This window comes from Prorops nasuta, unplaced genomic scaffold (assembly GCF_024137725.1).
Source record: "Prorops nasuta isolate Cenicafe-Biocafe unplaced genomic scaffold, Cenicafe_Pnas_1.2 PNAS00001, whole genome shotgun sequence".
Classification (NCBI taxonomy): Eukaryota; Metazoa; Arthropoda; class Insecta; order Hymenoptera; family Bethylidae; genus Prorops; species Prorops nasuta.
Genome location: NW_027116798.1, coordinates 6,132,823 through 6,156,893, shown reverse-complemented (window position 1 = coordinate 6,156,893; position 24,071 = coordinate 6,132,823). Strand labels below are relative to the sequence as shown.

The following is a 24,071-nucleotide window of genomic DNA, read 5'->3' as shown; positions in this document are numbered from 1 at the left end:
AATGCCTTGTGTAACCGTTACAATTCCACAAAATTGCTTATACATAATCACATAAAATCAATTTTCTCTTTGAAACCCATGAAACGAGAATCATCAGATGAAATTCGTCAGGTATTAGATACAGTAACCAAACATTTACATGCTTTGACCTTACTAGGAGAATCCACACAATCTTGGGACTCTATTATTATTTATGTCATGTCCGCTAAACTTGACTCGACTACTGCTCGTAGCTGGGAGCAGGAAAAGGCTAGATTAGACGCTCCCAAATTGAGCCATTTTACCTCATTCTTAATTTCACGCGCAGAGTTTCTACGTACGCTTGAGTTTTCAAATAGATTAGAGCCATCGGCTGAAAAACGACAAAATAAAATTAAATCATTTGCCACCACGGAAAAGGTGAAATCTTGTATTCTTTGCAAACAAGAGCATTACCTTCAAAACTGCACAATATTTTTGGCGCTATCGCCACAAGAACGTGCAAAAAGGTTGAAGGAGCTTAACGCCTGCTTAAATTGCCTAAGAAAGGGGCATATGATGGCCAATTGTAAAGGCGGTCCTTGTAGGAAATGCAATAGGAAGCATAATACGCTAATTCATTTTGAAGATACGAACAGCGCTCCTACCGTATCTTTTTGTTCCAATAGCGCGATAACTCAAAACATGTTAGCTACAGCCATGGTTTTATTGCGAGGTCCCACCGGCATTGCTATTCATGCTAGGCTAGTTTTGGATTCATGTTCTCAGTCCAATTTTATTTCGGAGTACATGTGTGACAAGCTTCAGTTGCGTAAAATCCCTGTAAACATACCAATAGAAACCTTAGATGAAAGTTCTGAATTCATTATAAAAAACAAATGCATTGTTCACTCGTCAACTCACCATAACTCTTTCGAAACAAAATTGTCTTGTCTTATTGCCCCGAAAATAATTGAGCAACTTCCTCACCAACCGATCAATTTATGTGGAAATGAGATACCGCTGAATTTAAAGCTTGCAGATCCTTCTTTCAATATTCCTGGCAAAGTTGACATTTTGTTGGGTGCTGAATGGTTTTGGCGTTTATTATGTATTGGACAGGTTGCACTAAATCGACAAGGACTCGTATTACAAAAGACCAAACTTGGATGGATAGTGGGTGGACCCGTTTCAATTACCTCTACGAGCAAGGTCCAATCCAAACCAATCTGCAATCTATCATTAGATGATAAAATCGAAAATTTTTGGAAAATAGAACATCTTCAGGACCGCAAACAACAATCCTTTGAAGAACGAGAATGTGAAAGAATATTCGTGAACACATTTAATCGCGACGAAGATGGTAGATTCATAGTAAGCATTCCCTTAAGAGACAACGTCGGTAAACTTGGAAGTTCTCGTGGACATGCGGAACAGCGTTTATTAAGCCTCGAGAAAAAACTAAATCGCCAGCCCGAATTAAAAAATCTTACTTAGAATTTATGGATGAATATGAACGTCTCGGGCACATGACCTTAACAAGTGATGTAGATTCTCAACCTTCTTACTATCTTCCGCACCATTGCGTTTTTAAATCCAACAAGATACGTGTTGTCTTTGATGGTTCGGCCCCCACTACATCGGGAATATCTTTGAACGACGTTCAAATGGTTGGTCCAACCATTCAAGCGCCACTTTTCGATATTCTGATTAGATTTAGAAAGCACCTGTATATAATTTCTGCGGATGTGGAGAAAATGTACAGGCAAGTTTTAATTGCTCCAGAACAGCGGGCTTTGCAACGTATCTTATGGCGTTCGAATCCAGAAGAACCTATAAAAACCTTTAACTTGAACACGGTCACTTACGGTACAGCCTCAGCCTCTTTCCTGTCCGTAAGGTCTTTGTTCCAGCTAAGTTATGAATGTCAGAAAGAGCTTCCAGTCATTTCCAAGGTCATTCTAAATGATTTTTATGTGGATGACTTACTCACCGGTGCTGATACGGTCGAAGAAGCGATTTTTATCGCGTCCAATATAACTAGGGTGTTAGAACGTGGATGCTTCCGATTACGAAAATGGATGTCTAACGAACGGTCCATAATTAAAGGCGTAGCTGATGCTAAAGAGCATGAGAAATCTACATTTTCTTCCATGCAAGATACAGCTAAAACATTAGGTTTAAAGTAGAATTGTCGTTCCGACACAATTGAATATACGGTTCAAACCGTAGAATCTAAAGGAGTCACAAAAAGAAAGGTTTTATCTGAAATTTCTCAAATTTTCGACCCCCTCGGCTTGCTCGGACCGGTCAGGATATTAGCAAAAATATTTATGCAAAAATTATGGCAAGAAAAACTCTCTTGGGATGAGTCTTTACCTTTTAATTTGCACACGGAGTGGACCAAGTATAAAGGTCAATTGAAACACTTGAATTCGATAAACATACTTCGGTCAGTTTCATGCAAAGATTATACTCGTTTTGAGCTACACGGTTTCGCCGATGCTTCAAAATATGGCTATGGAGCCTGCATTTACGCTCGTTGTGTTGACAAAATAAATACAGTCCATACTAGTTTGCTTTGTTCTAAGTCAAGAGTTGCCCCTGTAAAAACACAGTCAATACCTAGACTCGAACTTTGTGCAGCAGTTTTATTGTCCGAACTGATGTTAGCAACTACAAATGCTCTTAATGACGCTACTTATAATAAGACTTATTGGTCCGATTCCTCAATTGTCTTATCGTGGATAAGGCTGGAACCAAATGTATTACCAGTTTTTGTAGCCAATAGGATATCTCGCATTCAGGAACTCACAACTTTCCAAGAGTGGCGTTATGTGCCGACTCTCACAAACCCGGCGGACGTCCTTTCACGAGGAGTTTATCCGCGAGATATTCTAAGGAATTCTTTATGGTGGCAAGGTCCTAGCTTTTTACAAGAAGAGATTTGTAATTGGCCAATAAACATAGTAAATCCCATTACAATGGAGGAAGTCAAAACAGTAGCCAATTATTCAGCAGCTAGCCAAACTCCGAATTCAATTTGCGAATATTTACTTAAAAAATTCTCCAACCTTGACAAGGCCTGTAGGGTTCTCGCTTACGTTCAACGCTTCGTTATCAAATCAAGGCGTAGTTCCGCAAAAACGAGTTTTGTCACTCCTGAGGAAATAAATGAATCATTATTTTTCCTAATTAAATGCGTACAGAAGGAATGCTTTAGCCACGAGATCAAAACTTTGAAAAGGGATCAGCCTATCAAAACTAAATTATCTCGTTTGGCATTATTCATTGATGATAAGAGTATGATTAGAGTAGGCGGAAGATTGGCCAATTCCAACTATTCTTACGATAAAAAATTTCCTTTATTACTACCTAGCAAGCATGAACTATCCAAGCGTATCATACTTGACGAACATTTGAAATCATTTCATGCTGGTCCACAGCTTTTGCTTTTTTCGATTCGTCAAAGGTTTTGGCCACTTCGTGGCAGAAATCTGGTACGAGGTATTGTCCATAGTTGCGTAAGGTGTGCCAGAGCAAAACCTAGTACACTAGGCTTTAAGATGGGAAATCTTCCACAAACTAGGGTCATGCCGTCACACCCATTTAGTTCTACGGGTGTTGATTATGCTGGTCCGTTTTTAATTAAAAATAAGAAGGGTAGGGGTTCCAAGCTCGAAAAATGCTACATAGCTTTATTTGTGTGCTTCTGCACAAAGGCTTTGCACTTGGAAATCGTAACTGATTTATCTAAAGAAACTTTTATCGCCGCTTTGAGAAGGTTTGTTGCAAGACGCGGTAAACCTACAAGCTTACATTCGGATAACGGTACTTCTTTCGTCGGGGCTCACAACGAGTTGAATGATCTTGGTTCCTTTTTAAAATCTAACGGTGACAAATTGGGTGAAGCTGCTGGCTCCATTGGCATTAATTGGCATTTCATACCTGCATATTCACCCCATATGGGTGGCTTATGGGAAGCTGGCGTAAAGTCGGTGAAGTTTCACTTGAAAAGAGTTGCATCAACTGCTCATTTAACATACGAGGAGTTTTATACTCTCTTAACGCAAATAGAGTCCCTACTTAATTCTCGCCCTATTTCACCTTTGTCAACGGATCCCAATGACTTTATTCCTTTAACTCCCGCACACTTCTTAATTGGCAGAACGTTTACCTCAGTTGTTGATCCTCCATTGGAGCACATACCTGATTCTCGCCTCTCCAATTGGCAGCGAGTTCAAGCAATGCAGCAACATTATTGGAAACGTTGGAGTAAGGAGTACGTTTCGGAGTTGCAAATGCGCAACAAATGGATGCAACCTTTTCCTGTACTGCAGCCTGGCACACTTGTTTTATTAAAAGATGACAACCTTCCTCCTGCCAAATGGAAGCTTGGAAGAATTGTTGAGACGCACCCAGGCAAGGACAGCATAATTCGAGTGGCTTCAGTCAAAACGACAAGTGGAATAGTCACTAGATCATTGGCAAAAATTTGTCCTCTGCCAGTACGGAATACGCCAGACGACAAATAAACTATTTTAAGATTATTGCATAAAATTGTATCGAATCATTTGCATATTTTGTTTAAAATCCTATGCTTATATCATAATTGCATTGTTTGTACCTGATGGGAAGTTTTCCTCCCCATGGCGGGGGGCATGTTAAATTTGATTTGTATTCCTCAACCTAAGAGGTATTCCATTATTATTATTATTGGCTTTGATCGCTCCATCTGTGGGCTATTCCTATTCCTAAATCAAACCTCTAACTCCTTCTACGCAAAATTTTAAGTTAGTTGCTAATCAGCTATCCTAGGAGAAGGGCAAATAAACACACTTCTACGTAAGGTTGCGTTGATTAATTTCACAAAAGAAGAAATCCAGCAAACCTTTATCCTTAAAGAGAAAATAAGGATTTAACAAATTCTTCTTCAAACACCAAATGAAGTTTGTACCTCTCCGCCGATCCGTATTGTCGTACACGCATGTACACATACACGCAACTATGCCGATTATTAATATTACCTCCTAATGTTTTACATTCCTGATCCTGGTGTTGATAAAATTCATTTTCTGCCTATTGTTAAAAGGATCCTCGATAGCACCCATTTAGTTGAAAAGTCTGGAGAATAATACGGTGTTATTCAAATAGTAATTTTCAAGTCGTTTCATCTTTTCGGTGATGCGGCATATGAACTGTTCTTAGGTAGTCAAGGAATAAGTATTATATTAAAAAAGCGATTATAAGAAATTGTATTTTTTTCTGTTTTTGAAAATCTTATTGTTTTATCAGATAGAGCAGTTTGCTACATCATTGGAAGAGCAAAGCGACTTGAAAATAGATTCTCAAGTAAAGCCATAGTCTTTTCTAGAAATTTCAATCTAAGCGGAGAGCTTGAGGGATCCCTTTAAGAATAAATAAGCCTTTTTTTCATTTTATGAAGGGACAAGCCACAAAATTAAAAATAATTTTTTCTTTATACCGTAGAATGGCCATAGTTTTTGCCTTTTTGCCTAGTAAGTTTAGCATAGTGTCTGCTTAATTGAACTTGTCAGTAAAATTAGCCAATTGCTAGGTCAGATTCTGGTTTATGCTGGTAAAACAATTCCTTCAGCTGTTTTAACGCTTGAGAAACAGCGACAGGCTAAAGTAGCGAGTACTCGAGCCTATAAAGCAAAAGAAGGAAAAGAAAAAAGTGACAAATGGTTCGTAAATGATAAGAAATTTTACGGACTAAACGCACAAAGGCCTGATCTCGATGAAACAGTTTTCAATAGGAAGCGCGAGATTCTACTTGATAAACTAAGAGAAAATCAAGTAAATTCTTGTGATATTGAAATCGCAACGAGAAATCAAGCCAAATCCGATTTATGGATGTCTCTAAGAAAAAATATGTTGACGGCATCCAATTTCGGACCAATATGTCGCAGGCGTCCAACGACGTCTTGTGCGACTATAATTAAAAAGATTTTCTTTGCCTCGTTCATTGATAACGTGGCATTGCATTATGGTCGAGAAAATGAATCTAATGCAAGGAAACAATTGGAAACGATATTAAATAAATGTATTCGCATTTGCGGATTATTTATTGATAACGAGTATCCATACTTGGGAGCATCACCTGACGGATTGATAGATGACGATGGGCTAGTTGAGATAAAATGCCCATCGTCAGCAGAAAGTATGTCAGCGGAAGATGCTCTAGACTCGTTACCCTCGTGGCGCGCAGTCCTTCGAAAAAATAATAATGGATATCAAATGAATAGAAATCATATTCATTATTATCAGGTGCAAGGACAATTACATATAACGCATCGAGAATATTGCGTCTTTGCAATATGGACACCCAAAAGTATTGTTTGGACGCGAGTAAGCAAAGACGATGATTTCTGGAATAAAGAAATGAAAGTAAAGTTGACACAATTTTATGAACATTGTCTTCTTCCTGAGATCATTGATAGTCGATACAATCGCAATATGCCTATTCGCAATCCACAATACATTGTAGATGCTCAAGAAAAGGCACGCAGTGCTAAACAGCTGAAAAAGCAGAGAAATAGCACTGCATGCGAAAAAAGAAAATCAATAAATCTTTCAGAGAATGATGATGATGATGATTGCGTTATACTGGATGTATCGAAGCATTGTGATACACCAGATACCGTTTTGAAACGTCGAAAATTTTTCGATGATTCACACACAACTCTGAAAGAAATTATTGAGAATGTATTACCGGAAAACAATTATTGCAATGATCAGAGTCTCGATGGAATTCTCCGTATCATAAGAGAGAAAACGGATATTGAAACTGAAAGTGTTTTGTTTAACGTATATCCAAATTTGGTTATATCTGCAACAAAACCTAAGGGCATTGCAATTATTGGTGGTAATCATACAAATCATTGGAGATGTGTATATGTCAACGAAGAACAGCTTTTTGTGTACGACAGTATACCAAACTGCACGTACAAGAAGTTTTCTAAAGAGGAACGACAATACATATCTCTAAGATACCCTTGGATAAAAGAATGTAACATTCACTGTCCAAGGGTCCAAGCTCAACCAGATGCATTTAGTTGCGGTATATATGCTGCAGCTTTTGCAACTGCTATAGCATTGGGTGGAGACCCAAGTGAACAAAAATACTCAGTAAATGTTTCGGAAAAGAGGAAACATTTTATAAAAATTATTGAAAAGAAAGAATTGCTAGCTTTTCCAAAGGAATAAAGGATACTATTTTTTATACACATATATTCGTTTGAAATGCCTAATTTTAAACGAGGAAAAGTTGGTGGTGCTCTTCTTTTTAACAATATGTTTCTATATGGCCAATTGTACATTATAGTACAGTGCTTATAGAAAAAAGTTTTGGAAATTTTGATAATTTTCAAAGTTTCCGACTAATAGTTTATATTTGTAAACCATATGAGGAGGGGTTTTAGTGGGTAAACGTTTAGTAGTCCCACATACCCTCTGGCTCAAGCCACTGGAAGATGCATAAAGCATTTCCCCTTCTCAATAGTAATAATAAAAAAAAAAAAAAATGTCATGAGAATGACTATGGCTTATGGTTTTTGTTTTTTCTCATTATGTTGAAGAAACTGACAAAAACTGTAAACCATGCGGTTTATAAAGAAAAAGGAGTTTAAACTTATTTTTTATATAGGCAATTGTATATATATACGTTTGACCTTATAAAAAGTTCAAAGTAATAGTACTTTTGCCTCTTTTCTTATGATTACCGAGAAAAATCAAATAATTTTCGAGTAACTAACAGTGTCTGTGCCTTACATTGAACGAAACACGTTGTTGTATTATTCGAAAAATGTATAAGATTTTCTGAATCTTATTATGGGGCCGCACTATGTAAATATCTTGAAAATGGTGAGACAAACGCGAATACGGTAAAAATTTTGTAAGTAAAACACCGGTGGATTGAACTTGCACAGATGATCCGTATTATGAAATTTTTAATTAATTATTGTTAAAAAAATATAAAAAAAAATTGCTATATGGGATACGATTCAGCTGAGAAAGTTCAACCCCCCTATTGTCACACCCCCAAAATTTTAACCGTTTTTGCGTATCTCTTACCCAAGGTTGCCAAGTGTAGTACTTTCGGTACTACCGTAGTACCCAAAAGCGACATATCCTATAGCGTAGTACTATTTTGGGTACTACGCTATAGTCGCTGCTGATACTACTGGTCGGCGGAAATACGTCAGAGGGTAGAGACTGTAGAGGGACCGCAATATAGATATTTCTAATTACTAATTTCAAAATACATAATGCATGGTCCGTGAGCCAAGACAAATGTTAGTATTATTGTATCGTACATACATACCGCAAGTTATAAAGTAATATAAAGAAATAAAGTGACAGTTTTAATCTTACTGACAGTTGATATACTGATGGTATAAGTGAATAAATAAAGTGACGAAATTTGTAAAATGTACATAAAAATAATGTTTAAAAGTATATAAAGGACTTAACATTTTAGATAAGTATAACAATAAATTTTATAATATAAAATGTAAGATATAAATATTTTGTGGTACTTTGTGGGATTTTATTTCAGATTAAATTATAGTAATGTTTTTACTATGTCACTGTGCTGAGGATGGAGCTATGCGGATTTTCAAAATTAAAATAAAGGAATAGACTAAACATAATGTGGTTATTGTGTCATCGTTGAGATTCAAACTATGTTAATTGAGACGGATAATAAAATAAACGAGTGAAAAAACTGGGTAAATACAATAATAAATAAAGAAGCTGACAAATTAGATATATAATATAAAATGTAAGATATTTTATAGTACTTTCTGGGATTTTATTTCAGATTAAATTATAGTAATGTGTTTACTATGTCACTACTGAGGATGGAGCTATGTGGATTGAACATTAAAATGAAAGGAATAGATTCACCATATTATGGTTACTGTGTCATCGCTGAGGATCGAACTGTGTTAATTGAGATGAATATTAAAATAAACAAGTCAACACATTGGGTAAATACGATACAAATAAAGAAGCTGACAGATTACATTTATAATTTAAAATGTAAGATTTTATATAGTACTTTTTGGGATTTTGTTTCAGATTAAATTATAGTGAAGTGTTTACTATGTCAATGCTGAGAATGGAGCTATGTGGATTGAACATTAAAACAAAAAGAATAGATTCACCATAATGTTGTTTCTGTGTCATCGCTGAGGATCAAACTGTGATAATTGAGATGAATATTAAAATAAAGAAGCTGACAGATTAGATATATAATATAACATGTAAGATATTTTACAGTACTTTGTGAAATTTTATTTAAAGTTAATATATGTAAAATAAAATTTTTGTTTTCTTTTTACAATTGTATCTATATTAATTACTATATGTTGCAATCTCTTAAAATTAAGCCTCTGCTTTTATTAGCAAACTAATAGTTCCACACGGCAGTGATGCCAGAATCAAGCTTTTAGCAACAAAAATGAAGATAAGCGCTAGCCAGCAGCAGTATAGAAAATTTAAAGGGAAGCGGTACTAACACAACTATGCCTGGAGAGCATAGGTGTGATTTGGACTTCAGGCAACATTGGCTTTAGAAGAAGAGCGACTACCGCTAACCGTGACATTTTTACGTGTCATCCGTGTGAAGTGGTGCTGCGTTTACCTAATAACTCAAAGCAAATAAAAATGCTTTTCCTAAATTGATTTTTAATTTTGATAAAATGGTCAAATGTAGCCATTAATTAATTAGATTTGGTAATAAATACAGAAAATGCGTTTTATTATAACAAATGAGTTGAGGTAAAATAAACTCAATGTTTTTATATTAATCTGTTAACAAATGCATTTTTTATTTATTATTGAGTCCAATAAATTAATGGTTATTAAAAAAAAAATTCCTTGTAATGAAAAAAAAAATGAAAAAATTTTAAACTTCATCAAGACTCGAACACGAGCCCACCGCATGATAAACGGCAACCTTACCGCCTGCGCTACAGCGCTCACTTGATGTACCAAGAGCAAAACAGCCTTTTAAAGACTGACTACAATTCTTTCACTAACTCGTCATAAACGATAAAGAATTAGCTGCAATAATAAATAAATTTATCTCCACAGCATTAATGCACTAAATTTATTATGTTTTTAATTTGAAGCATATATTTTACATGAAGATACGATACTTTAAGGGTCTTCATGCAATACTCTAAATACAAAACTATTCATATGCTCGTTTATCATAGTTATTCGACTACATATAACAAATATTATAATATTACTTAATTAATTTATGATAGTTGAGCATATGAATAGTTTTGTATATAGAGTACTGAATGGTTACCCTTAAATTATCATATCTTCATGCAAAATGTATGCTTCAAATTAAAAACAATAAATTTAGTGCAATAATGGTATGTAGATAAATGTATTTATTATTACAGCTAATTCTTGATCATTTATGACGAATTAATAAAAGAATTGTAGTCACTCTTTAAAAAGGCTGTTTTGTTCTTGGTAAATCATGTGAGCCCTGTAGCGCAGGCGGTAAGGTTGCCGTTTCTTATTCGGTGGGCTCGGTTTCGAGTCTTGGTGAAGTTTAAAATTTTTTCATTTTTTTTTTCATTACAAAGAATTTTTTTTTTAATAACCATTAACTTATTGGACTCAATAATAAATAAAAAATGCTTTTGTTAACAAATTAATATAAAAACATTGAGTTTATTTTACCTCAACTCATTTGTTATAATAAAACGCATTTTTTGTATTTATTACCAAATCTAATTAATTAATGGCTACATTTGACCATTTTATCAAAATTAAAAATCAATTTAGGAAAAGCATTTTTATTTTATTTATTCACTTATACCATAAGTACATCAGCTGTCAGATAGATCAAAGTTGTCACTACTCCTTATTTCTTTATTACACTTTATTTTTCCGTATAATAAACATTTGTCTTCGTTCACGCCGTTCACGGAGACAGGCTGTGAATATAATATATATAATTTTTGATATATTACGTTCTGCATTTAAGATGGCTACTGACGTATTTCCGCTGGCAGTATACTTTGTGCAGTCTGCATTCCTTATATCAAAATTCACTTACTATAGAGCGTAGTACTATTCAAGATGGCGGACTTGGCAACCTTGCCTTACCGTTTACGAGATATTTCAAGGCGTAATTTACTTCTTGGCATTTTTTACGGGGCGCCCTATTCAAATATCTTGAAAATGGTGAAAACGCGAATACGGTAAAAATTTTGTAACTAAAACACCGGTGGATTGAACTTGCACAGATGATCCATCCGTATTATGCAATTTTTAATTAATTATTGTTAAAAAAATTGCTACATGGGATATGATTTAGCTGAGAAAGTTCGACCCCCCTATTGTAACACCCCCAAAATTTTAACCGTTTTTGCGTATCTCTTATCGTTTACGAGGTACAGGTAATTTTAATTAATTAACGCCGCTCCTGCAATGTCACTAGTTGGGCCGCGGAATATAAACATTCGCTGCGCTATCTGTGAGTGACCTAAAGAACTGACTCATCACACACGCGTTAGGTGGTGTGAGTGGCCCTACGCGGCGCTTCGGTACGTCTAGACCTTCCCGTTAAGAAGAAAGGAAAGAGAAGGGCAACGTTCAGAGAGGTTGAAAAAAGCTTTTACTTATATATATGAAAACCGAAAAAAGGAAAGTGATAAGCAAGTTCAGAACGGTTGAAAAAAGCTTCAACTTATATGAAAGAAAAGCGAAAAAGTGATAGAGAAAACAAAGATATTAATGTTAGTAAAAATTTTTGTGATAATAAAAGTAATTTGAAAATACATTTAAGTATTAAAACAGACCACAGTATTTTAGTAATCCCACAAAAAACATGCTTCGCTTGTAAAAAAAGAACGGCAAGTACATAAGTCGTATCTAGCATAATTAATATAGTAATATTAAATATTTTAATTTAAAAAAAATAGTGAAATCAAAATTCTAGGCAAGTATAAATTTTTGTTACCATGATGAAAGTTAAAATTTGGAAAAAGGAAAATAGTAACACAAAAATTATACTTGCCGGTGGCCCGTTGTATGCAATCGTATTAAATAGCCACATTTTTAACTTATGAGAAGCAACGCTTAAATTGCAAGATAGCAACTTACACATGAATATTACGGGCCCGGTAAGTATAATTTTTGTGTTACTATTTTACTTTTTCCAAATTTTAACTTTCATCATGGTAACAAAAATTTATACTTGCCTAGCATTTTGATTTCACTATTTTTTTTTATTAACCCTTCTTTGCATGATGATGGAAATTTCCATCATAATATTTAGTCAACAAAAAAAGGTACTTGAAACCCTTGTACTATAAATTTGTTGTTGCTGGCAACTTTTTAAACGACTATTGCGTACAAAGAAACGCAGTTGTCAAAAAATAGCAAACGTCACTGTCAATTACCAGGCCTACAACTTGTCATTCCGCTGTTTGTTCTGACTGGAAGAAATGAGCGAGATTTTAAATTGTTTTATGGAAATAAACGGAGATATAAAATACAATAAAAGTAAAAATGAGTGGAAAAAAGGTTTGTTTTCATGTTTTTGTTATTTTATATACAATTTATATCAAAACACTGTGAATAAATTTCTCAAAACTATATGATAGAAATTTACATCACTATGCAGTAACTTCACTTGTAATGTACTGTAAACATTTTTTTGTTAATGATCATTTTATATTGTTTTTTAGGTAAACTTGAATGATAGAGATATTGAAGATTATCTTAGTAAATTGCAAGACTGTTGGCTCTCAGAAGATGGCCTTGATGACAAAGATTCCGATTATGAAAACCGTGATGCTGATGAAGTTATAAGAGTGTTGCAGGAGGAGAACGATGATGATGATGATGGTACCCGGTCCTAGATCCTATAAAATTTTTTAATTGGAGTATACTTTCTACCTCTTTTATGAATATGACTGATGCGGGACGCTATTCGCGCAAGCGCACAATAAAATTGAATGAGCTCCATGGGAAAGAGGCAATATTGTGTAAAGGGTTATGGCAAATGTCAAATTACAAAATCAGATAAGTATTATTTTTAAATATTAAGATAATACTTATTTAATTTAAAGAAGCTGATTCTTTGCTTTATGTGTGTTACAGATTGCTGTTGTAAAAGTCTATTTGCAGTCGAATACAAGAAATCTCAGACTACCAAGATAGAGTAATCGGTGAATAGCTTTTGGAGTGGTCCTTTGAACAAATTTGCAAGCGAATCATTTGGGAGGAAATAACGTGCAAGATTCAGCAATTCATTGGAAGGAAGACTATAATTTCTCTCACCAAATTCTCTACAATACATCCATGTGAGATAAGGCTTCTTGTTTCTTATCAAACAGTAATTTTAACATTTCAATATAAACGTTGTGCATTGCTTTATGTTATTTTCTCTTTGCATATTTAATATTTATTTAATTTAAAGAAACTGATTCTTTGCTCCATGTGTGTTATAGATCTGCCTGTTGAAACTGGTTCTTCAGAATAATACAAGAAATCTCAGACTGTACCAAGATATATTAATCAATGGATAGCTTTTGGAGTGGTCTTTTGAACAAATTTGCAAGCGAATCATTTCGGAGGAAATAACGTGCAAGATTCAGCAGTTTGTTGGAAGAAAGACTGTTTCCTCTCATCAAACTCTCCAGAATACATCCATGTCAGATAAGGCTTTTTGTTTCTTATCAAACAGTAATTTTAACATTTCAATATAAACGTTATGCAATACTTTGTGTTATTTTCTCTTTGAATATTTAATATTTATTTAATTTAAAGAAGCTGATTCTTTGCTCTATGTGTGTTACAGATCTGCTTTTTGAAACTGGTTCTACTGAGGAATACAAGAAATCTCAGAATGTACCAAGATGTAGTAATCGGTGGATAGCTTTTGGAGTGGTTCAATTATTTAAAATTAATAATTGAATCATATTGGAGGAAATAGCTTGCAAGATTTAGCAATTCGTCGGAAGGTAGCCTGGTCTCTCCCGTCAAACTCTCTAGAATACATCCATATGAAATAATGCTTCTTGTTTCTTATCAAATTGAAATTTTTACATTTTTACTTGGTTTCTTTTTTCAATTTAACCATTTCGAAATTTAATGTTTGGAGTATTATATGTACTGTCGATAATTCTTAAGTAATTTGCATATTGTTATTTTCCATATTCGAAATGTTATTAAATATATCATAATTTCTCAGCTTGCACGTAGAATTCTTTGAGCGTAGCTATCGTATTTCATTTTAGTGCTGTAAAAATTAATTATTTACTAAATCCTTCATTTATTATAAAGCATTTGGATTTTCAGAAAGAACTTAGTTTTATTACTCAAAATTAAACAATTAAAGAATTCTTTGCGCTGTGACTGATTTGATTGCTTTTAGTACATTAGTCGTAATGATAAATGAGATATTCTGTTTTGCTGAGTCCATTGGCGTCGAATTTTCCAAGCAATTAAATAACGTAAAACAAACGGGGTGTCCGTGACACCTCACGCACTTATTTACGTAAAAATAACACGCGCCTAGTGGCAGATTAATATAGAAATGTTAAGTTTTTTTTATAGGAAAAGAGCTATGAATGTGTGTATGTCTTTTGTATTCTATCTTTTGTTGTATTTTGATGCAGTTTTAAATAAAAACAATAAAAATGTTCTACTAATCTTTTATAATATACCTTCTTTGTTTTTATTAACTCTTGAATAGCTTATTCAAATTATGATTAAACATAGGCATATTTTAATAAAAGCGTGGATATCTCTGTCATTTAAAAATACAATATAATGATTTTTTTAAATTGATGCGTGAAACTTCTATTTTTATAAATTAAACATTTGTGAAATATATTTTTTTACTTGACTGAACTACTAAGATTCTTGAAAGAACGGTAACATGATTTTCATTCATTTTTATACAAATAAACAGATGTATGTTTATAGGCTTTCATTTCTCTCTCTCTCTTTTGGAAAAAGTATCGTAAAATGTTTGGATTTTCGAATAATTTTTAATTAAGAAATAAGAGACTCAAAAGATATTTTTCGCAATGTAACTGCGTTCTGATGAAATTATTTCATTTTTCTATGCTTCATCTGCAATTAAAATGCAGTGCGCATTAAAAAATCGCATCACATTTAATTTTAAAACAGTTTGCTCAATCATAATCATTTCCTTATGATTGAGGAGAGTAGCAAGTTTATGTTAATTATTTGTTACAAATTACACAGCTTTTCTACTTTTCTTTAAAATATTTTCTACAATTTTCCTATAAAATATATTTAGCCAAGCGTGAATCCTGCATAATGAGCAAGAGAGAAATTGACGTTTGAACATACGAATAAAATGACTTCAAACACAAAAATATTTTATTATTTGAACGCTTATATCGGAAGAAGTAGAAGAGGAATTTCAAAATTGTTAGAATCCTTACCAGAAATACAAAAATTAAATATATTATAAGGAGATGAGATTTTTTAGAAATCTATAGAAACAAAAAAGGAATTGATAATTATGATAGAAAGTATTAAATGATCGCCTTTATTTAGAACTTAATCAAAATACAAATAAATTACATAATAGTTTAAAAAATAATACTCTTGTATTAAATCTTTAACAAATAAAATTTTTTATTCTACTAAATACATAAATATATATTGCATGTATGTTTATTAATTTGTGTAAATTTTACAATGAAGAAGTTGAATAAAAAAAATGCTCTACCATAGTTTGTGTTCTCTTTTAAAACCTATCAATATAATTCTTTGGTAAATTCGAAGACAATAGATACTATATAAAACAGAATACCTCAATTATCATTAGAACTAATAATGTGCTAAAAGCAATCGCAACCTTTGCAGTTATTGTACAAAGAATTCTTTTTGTATTCCATTTTGATAAGTAAAACTGAGATTTTTCAGGAAAATCCAAATGCTTTATAATACATAAAAGTTTTAGCAAAAAATTAATTTTTACAGCACTAAAATGAAATACGATAGCTACGCTCAAAGAATTCTACGTGCAAGCTGAGAAATTATGACATATTTAATAACATTTCGAATATGGCAAATAACAATATGCAAATTACTTAAGAATTATCGACAGTACATATAATACTCCAAACATTAAATTTCGAAATGGTTAATTTTAAAAAAGAAACCAAGTAAAAATGTAAAAATTTCAATTTGATAAGAAACAAGAAGCATTATTTCATATGGATGTATTCTAGAGAGTTTGACGGGAGAGACCAGGCTACCTTCCGACGAATTGCTAAATCTTGCAAGCTATTTCCTCCAATATGATTCAATTATTAATTTTAAATAATTGAACCACTCCAAAAGTTATCCACCGATTACTATATCTTGGTACATTCTGAGATTTCTTGTATTCCTCTGTAGAACCAATTTCAAAAAGCAGATCTGTAACACACATAGAGCAAAGAATCAGCTTCTTTAAATTAAATAAATATTAAATATTCAAAGAGAAAATAACACAAAGCATTGCATAACGTTTATATTGAAATGTTAAAATTACTGTTTAATAAGAAACAAAAAGCGTTATCTGACATGGATGTATTCTGGATAGTTTGATGAGAGGAAACAGTCTTTCTTCCAACAAACTGCTGAATCTTGCACGTTATTTCCTCCGAAATGATTCGCTTGCAAATTTGTTCAAAAGACCACTCCAAAAGCTATCCATTGATTAATATATCTTGGTACAGTCTGAGATTTCTTGTATTACTTTGAAGAACCAGTTTCAACAAGCAGATCTATAACACACATGGAGCAAAGAATCAGTTTTTTTAAATTAAATAAATATTAAATATGCAAAGAGAAAATAACATAAAGCAATGCACAACGTTTATATTGAAATGTTAAAATTACTGTTTGATAAGAAACAAGAAGCCTTATCTCACATGGATGTATTGTAGAGAATTTGGTGAGAGAAATTATAGTCTTCCTTCCAATGAATTGCTGAATCTTGCACGTTATTTCCTCCCAAATGATTCGCTTGCAAATTTGTTCAAAGGACCACTCCAAAAGCTATTCACCGATTACTCTATCTTGGTAGTCTGAGATTTCTTGTATTCGACTGCAAATAGTTTTATAACAGCAATCTGTAACACACATAAAGCAAAGAATCAGCTTCTTTAAATTAAATAAGTATTATCTTAATATTTAAAAATAATACTTATCTGATTTTGTAATTTGACATTTGCCATAACCCTTTACACAATATTGCCTCTTTCCCATGGAGCTCATTCAATTTTATTGTGCGCTTGCGCGAATAGCGTCCCGCATCAGTCATATTCAAAAAAGAGGTAGAAAGTATACTCCTCTTAAAAAATTTTATAGGACCTAGGGCCGGGTACCATGATGATGATGATGATGATGATGTGGATGATGTGGATGAAACTGCTGACACTGATCCTCCTCTTGTAGAACCAGAAGATCAAGAACCCCCTCAGTCTTCTTACCCATCAACTTCATCCAATTTGCAGTATTCATCCAGTTTTGCATTTGACAAAAGAAGCTTGATTTGGAAAAAAAGGAATCTGGTGTATGACACAGATAAAATTACTTTCTTGGGAAGTTCTACTGCTTCAGGTAGTCTATCACACCTAGAAACTCCATATCAATGTTTTAACCATTTTATCACTGAAGATTTTATCAAAACATTAGTAGAGGAGACAAATTTATATATAATACAGCGTAATCCCAGTTCATCTATAAAATTTACAGAACATGATTTGTATAAGTTCTTTGGTATATTATTATACATGTCAGTAATCAAATTTCCTAGCACAAGATCATACTGGTCGCCAAAGTTTGGATATGAGCCCATTTTTTCAACAATGCCACTGAACAAGTTTGAGAAAATAAAGTTATCATTACATTTTAATAACAATGATCTTGACAAACCTGTAAGTCATCCAGAACATGACAGGCTTTATAAAATCCGCCCTGTTATCAAGCATTTCAATGAGAGATTTGCCACAGTGCCAATGAATCAAAGACTTTCTGTGGATGGACAGATGTGTTCTATCAAAATAGGGCATTTTTTAAAACAGTATCTGCCTAAGAAACCCCATAAATGGGGCTTTAAATTATATGTTCTCTATGATTTGATGGGATATGCCCACAATTTTGAAGTATATTCTGGACAAGAGAATATGGAGAAACTCCGAGATGAACCAGATCTTGGTGCAATAGGAAATGTTGTAGTTCGTTTGCTTCGAGGCGTGCCAAGAAAGCAAAACCACATCATATAATTTGACAATTTTTATACTTCTTTGCCATTGGTAGTTTTTTTAGCTAAATCAGGAATTTACACAGTGGGAACTGTGCAACAAAACAGGATACCAAAGAATAAACTTCCAGAGAAGAAAAATTTCTTGAAAAAATCTGTGCCCAGAGGTAGTTTTGAGGAAAGAGTGTCTGTGTATGATGGTATAGATTTGAGTTGTGTGGCTTGGAAGGATAATAAGATTGTAACCCTGTTATCTTCTTATTCTGGAGCATTGCCTGTAACTAAAGTCAATAGATTTGACAGGATAACAAAAGCAAAAATTGATATTACTTGCCCGTTTATTGTCCAAGAGTACAATAAACATATGGGAGGAGTAGATCTCATGGATAGCTTTTTGGGCAGAAATCATATGAAAATGAGGTCTAAAAGGTGGTATTTGCGTTTTTTTTCATTTATTTGATCTAGCTGTTATAAACTCTTGGATTGTTTATAAAAAAAATGCTCAAGAAAGAGGTGAACCTAAAAAGAGTCTGCTTACAATGGGCCAATTCAGAAATGAATTGGCCTTTGTGATATGCAACAGAGGAACCACCAGAGAAGCTAAAAGAGGGCGTCCTAATACCAGTGTACTAGAAGAAAAATTATAATAAAAAAAAAGAAAAGGTTCTCCAGCTCCACCACCTCCAAAAGACATAAGAACAGATGGTGCTGAACATTGGCCAAAAGTAGGTGGGTCACTCCGGTGCAAATTTCCCAAATATAAAGGCTATTCCACAATTTCATGTAATAAATATGGCGTCAATTTGTGCTTAAATAAAAATAATAATTGTTTTTTAAATTATCATACAGAATAAAGAAGATTTAGTAAAGAATATTTTTTTATTTATTTAGTACTGAGCTAAATATTTGACAATGCATGATGATGTAAATTTCCATCATATTGTTTTTTACATAATACATTTTTTTTTACACCAAGATTTTTAAAAATATTTTTCCTTTAATCTAGAGCATTAATTACATCACCCTGATTAAAAAAAAATCATGCAAAGAAGGGTTAAAATAGTATATATTACTATATTAATTATGCTAAATACGACTTATGTACTTGCCGTTCTTTCTTTACAAGCGAAGCTTGTTTTTTATGGGATACTGTGAAACAGGAACCTATTAGAAAAGTGGAGCATTTCAAAACAAAAAATAATTTATATCTGACAAAACGTTCAATTGGTTGCTTAGTTAATCATTATCATTATAATATACAAACGCAACCAGAAGCATATTTCTATGCATTACTATTATTGTTTAAACCTTGGCGAAATACTGATGAATTGAAATGTTGATGCGATACATACGCAGAAGCATTCGTGTCAGTACAGTCAGAACTTATGGACGGACTAAAATATCTGAACGTATTTTAGACATTCAAAAAGGAATGCATTACATGAAAGAACTAATTAATAAAAATATTGAAGAAAGTAATGAAGATGATAAATATTCAAATGATTTGACATTAGAATGTGTACCTATAAAAGTAGAAGGCGCAATGAAAGACTTTCAAGATGTACAAAATAAGTACGAGAATTTAGATGTTTCACAAATGATATCAGAGTTGAACTCCGATCAAAAAAGAGTTTTTGATAAAGTGACAAAAGCTGTTTCTACCGATCATGAAATTCTTAGACTGTACGTTAGTGGTGAAAGTGGTACGGGTAAAAGTTTCTTGATAAAAACTATAAGATGTTGGATAAAAAAACCATGAAAAAAGATGTCATTGTAAGTGCTCCTACGGGAATAGTAGCTTTTAACATTGATGGTCTAAAGATTCACAGAGTATTTCAACTGCCAGTTGAACATTGACGTACAGCTAAATATAGAGATTTATCAGATGTAGCAATTAAAATTATTCGGGAAGAACTTAAAAATGTTACATTAATAATCATTGATGAAATATCTATGATTTCAAATATAACGCTAATGTATATACATCTTAGATTAGTGGAAATCTTCAATAACAAAGATTTAGATAATAGCTGGTTTGGAGGAAAACACATATTATTCTTTGGAGATTTGTTACAATTGCCACCTGTACGTGATAAACAACCTTTTATAAAGTTATCAAATACTGAAATTAAAAACTACCTAGGCACTTTAGGTTCATATGATTTATGGACAAATTTATTTTCCTATGACGAATTGACAATTATATGCGACAAAAAACCGACAATACTTATAAAGATATTTGATCGAGAATTAGAATAGGTATTGTACAAAATTCGGATATTCAGATTTTACTTTCAAAAAAGATAAATTTCAAAAGTATTAAAATTGAAGATCGAATGCAAGAATTATGCGATTTCATTTCTGTTTTATCCTCTGATACTGTTTGTTTACTACCAACCTGTAGTCAGTGCGATACTTTGAATGAAGCAATGTTAGACAGACTGATGACTGACGAAATACAACTGATTGCTCATGATGCAACATATTGTCCAATGTATTTAAAGAAAAAAGTGTTACAAGTATTAAATTCTGAGGATGAAGACAGTTCTCGAACAGCTGGATTATCCAGAATAATACGACTTAAATTGGGAGCTCGTATAATGTTAAGAAAAAATCTTGCCATTACGTTAGGTCTTGTGAATGGAACGATAGCTACGGTTAAATCAGTAACGCGATCCGTTGATAATAAGGATGATATTGAAAAAGTACAAATCATATTGTCCACCGGAGTAGAGTATATGATTGAACGTGTAAGTGTAAAATTTGAGGTAATGGATAGAGTTTACGTTATAAGAAAGCAATTTCCTATATGTCTCAGTTATGGCATGACAGTACATAAAAGTCAAGGGCTAAGTTTACAAACTGCAGTTGTAGATGTAGATAACTCTATCTTTACTTGTGGTCAAGCATACGCTGCTCTTTCACGAGTAACAACATTAGAAGGACTGCACATTAATAATTATGATCCAGCTTCTGTGAAAGCTAGTAAATTAGCCATAATAGAGTACAAAAGGCTTCGAAAACAGTTTAGACCTGAATTAAAGAATATAAGTATTTTTGAAGGAAATACTAGAAAAATGCTTGATACTATGTGGATGATTCCAAAGAATATTCAAGAATGTCAAATAATTGAAAGTGAAATTCCTAAGAATTTAGTGTGGAATGTTAGAGACATTTTAAATAATAATAAAATTTATTCTTATGCAAATGCTACTATGCAATGTATGCTATATTGTTCTTCAATCAGAAGTGTCATGTTTAGTTTGGATGATAAGGATGTTATAAGACGTTTTATAAATGTCTATCAGACTAACAAAAGTATTATTACCTTTGATGAAGTTAGGCAATGCTTAGGAAATACGTATCTGAATAATCTTAAACAAGATGCTGGTAAATTTATTACAGATATTTGCAGCAAATTTCATTTTATGAAGTCAATAGTAGAAAATAACTTTACTACAACTTCATGGTGTGTTACATGTGATAAAACAAAACTGCATCATTCTTCGAACTTTTCTATTTTACTTAATATTCCCGAAAAATCTAAAAAGTCATATGATCTGACTGAATTAATAAAACAAAATTATTCAATATGGATTAAACAAAAATTACCTTGTCAACTTTGTAATGGCACGGAATAGTTTAAAAAAGTTGAAATAATCACGACAAGTAAGGTGCTTATTATTCAGCTGGTACTTTTTAAACAAGTAAATGATCAATTTACAAAAATTCAGCAATGTGGAATTAAAAGTATTCCAACTACAAAATTGCGCATTAATGATAATGCTTATAAAATTCTTAGCGCAATCTTTCATAATGGTACAAGTTTTGACGAAGGATACTACATTTCTATTTTACATCATAGTGGTTCTTCTTGGATAGTTGTAGATGATGAAAAGATTACCAATACGAATTGGCCTCGTAATGCAACAAATATTTACATATTATTTCTTGAAAAAATGTAAATTAATTAAAACATGCATTTTACTTAATTATTTTTATATGTTGAAAGTATGTTTATTGATTATGAAAAATTTAATTAAATTTTTATTATAGTGAAACTGAAAACATTAAAAAAGTAGCCTGGGCATTAATTATAAAGTTCATTAATGCAAACTGCATTACAAATATCAATAAATTCAATGTGTTGACTGTGATATTTTTTCAATATTAATATACAGGGTGTCCCACGAACAATGGCCATGACCAAACCATCGAGTAGGGTATAAAATTCTAAGTAAAAAAGTTCTAAAAATTTTCTTCCTAGCACTTTTGGTTAAAAACTTATATATATTTGCAATTAAAGATTATCGATGACAGTAGCCTTTCTTAAAAAGGAAGATTGTTTGATTGTTTTGATCGCATTGTAACACCAGAAATGCCAAGATTCTGTGAATTAAAATACTAAGAAAAAAACAAAGCCAAACATCCACTTGAGACTATTGTAATGGTGTGTTTATGTTTTGATTGTTTTTACGGCGCTCGCACTCAAAACTGTCGATCGGCCTTCAACCACTCCAATAAGTTCAAGTAGATGTTTGGCATTGTGTTTTTCTTAGTATTCTAATTCACAGAATCTCTTAGCATTTTTGGCCTTAAAATGCGACCAAAACAATCTTCCTCTTTAAGAAAGACTATTTTAATCGATAATCTTTAATTGCAAATAACTTTTTAACCAAGGGTGCTAGGAAAAAAGTTTTTACAAATTTTTTACTCAGATTTTGGTCCCCTATCCGATGGTATTGGCAAGGCCATCGTTCGTGGGACACCCTGTACATATTTTTATTAGTTAAGCACTGCTGTTACAAAACATGAGAAGTGTGGAAAATTTCTTTAAACTCGGTAGAATTTAAAAGAATAATTTAATTTTTTAAATATTATACTCTTACAAAACGTTATGAAATCCCCCAAAAAACAGACTTCGCCTGTAAAAAAAGGCGGCAAGTACATAATCCATCTAGCATAAATAATATAGTAAATTTATACAATTAAAAATAGCGGTGAAATCCAAATATGAGGCAAGTATATTTAATTACCTTAGCAAAAGTTTAATTTTTGAAAAAAAAAGGAACAAAAAAGTCACTTGCCGGGCTCGTAATGTCCATGAACAGTGGGAAATGAACCGTGTGTGGTTCAGGTATAGCGTAGTGTAGCAAACTTCATGTTAAAATACAGAGTGAAGTTATCCAAACAATATACGGTTCAATTTCCCACTGTGCATGGATAATACGGACCCAGCAAGTAGCTTTTTTGTTCCTTTTTTTTCGAAATTTTAACTTTTGCTGAGGTAAAAAAATATACTTGCCTATTATTTGGATTTCACTACTTTTTTTAATTGGATAATTTTACTATATTTTTTATCTTAGACGGTTTATGTACTTGTCGCCTTTTTTACAGTATCAATTACAGCAATATATACAGTCACAAGATTTCCTCTCGGCTAATGTTGCTTGACTAATTTGACGCGAATGCTTATCAGCAATTACTTTGGGACATTTTTGTACCCTAGTACATCCGGATTCATCACAGTTATATGTATATATTTTAGGGTTCATAAGATATATTCAGTCTTACTTCTCTTAAATTGTCAAAAAAATCTTTTACATATTTCTTATTGAAGCTTGTAGCTATAGAAAGATTTATCGTTTCTGGTCTTCTTAAGCTTAATTGTGCTGCATTTCGTTCCATAAATCCGCGAAACTATTTTTTTCCAGCACATTTATTTTTTCCTCAACTTTCTGGAACCTTTTTCATATCTTCTATCGTATAATCATTAGGGTGGCCCGAAAATCTAAAAATTTTTATATTGAGGATTTAA

General features: G+C 32.7%; 1 protein-coding gene across 1 annotated transcript in view; it reads right to left on the bottom strand.

Moving 5' to 3' along the window:
• The window catches only part of LOC136774330 (diacylglycerol kinase theta), a 2,104,019-nt gene that overhangs the window by 2,067,950 nt on the left and 11,998 nt on the right, over positions 1–24,071 (bottom strand). The window lies entirely within an intron of this gene.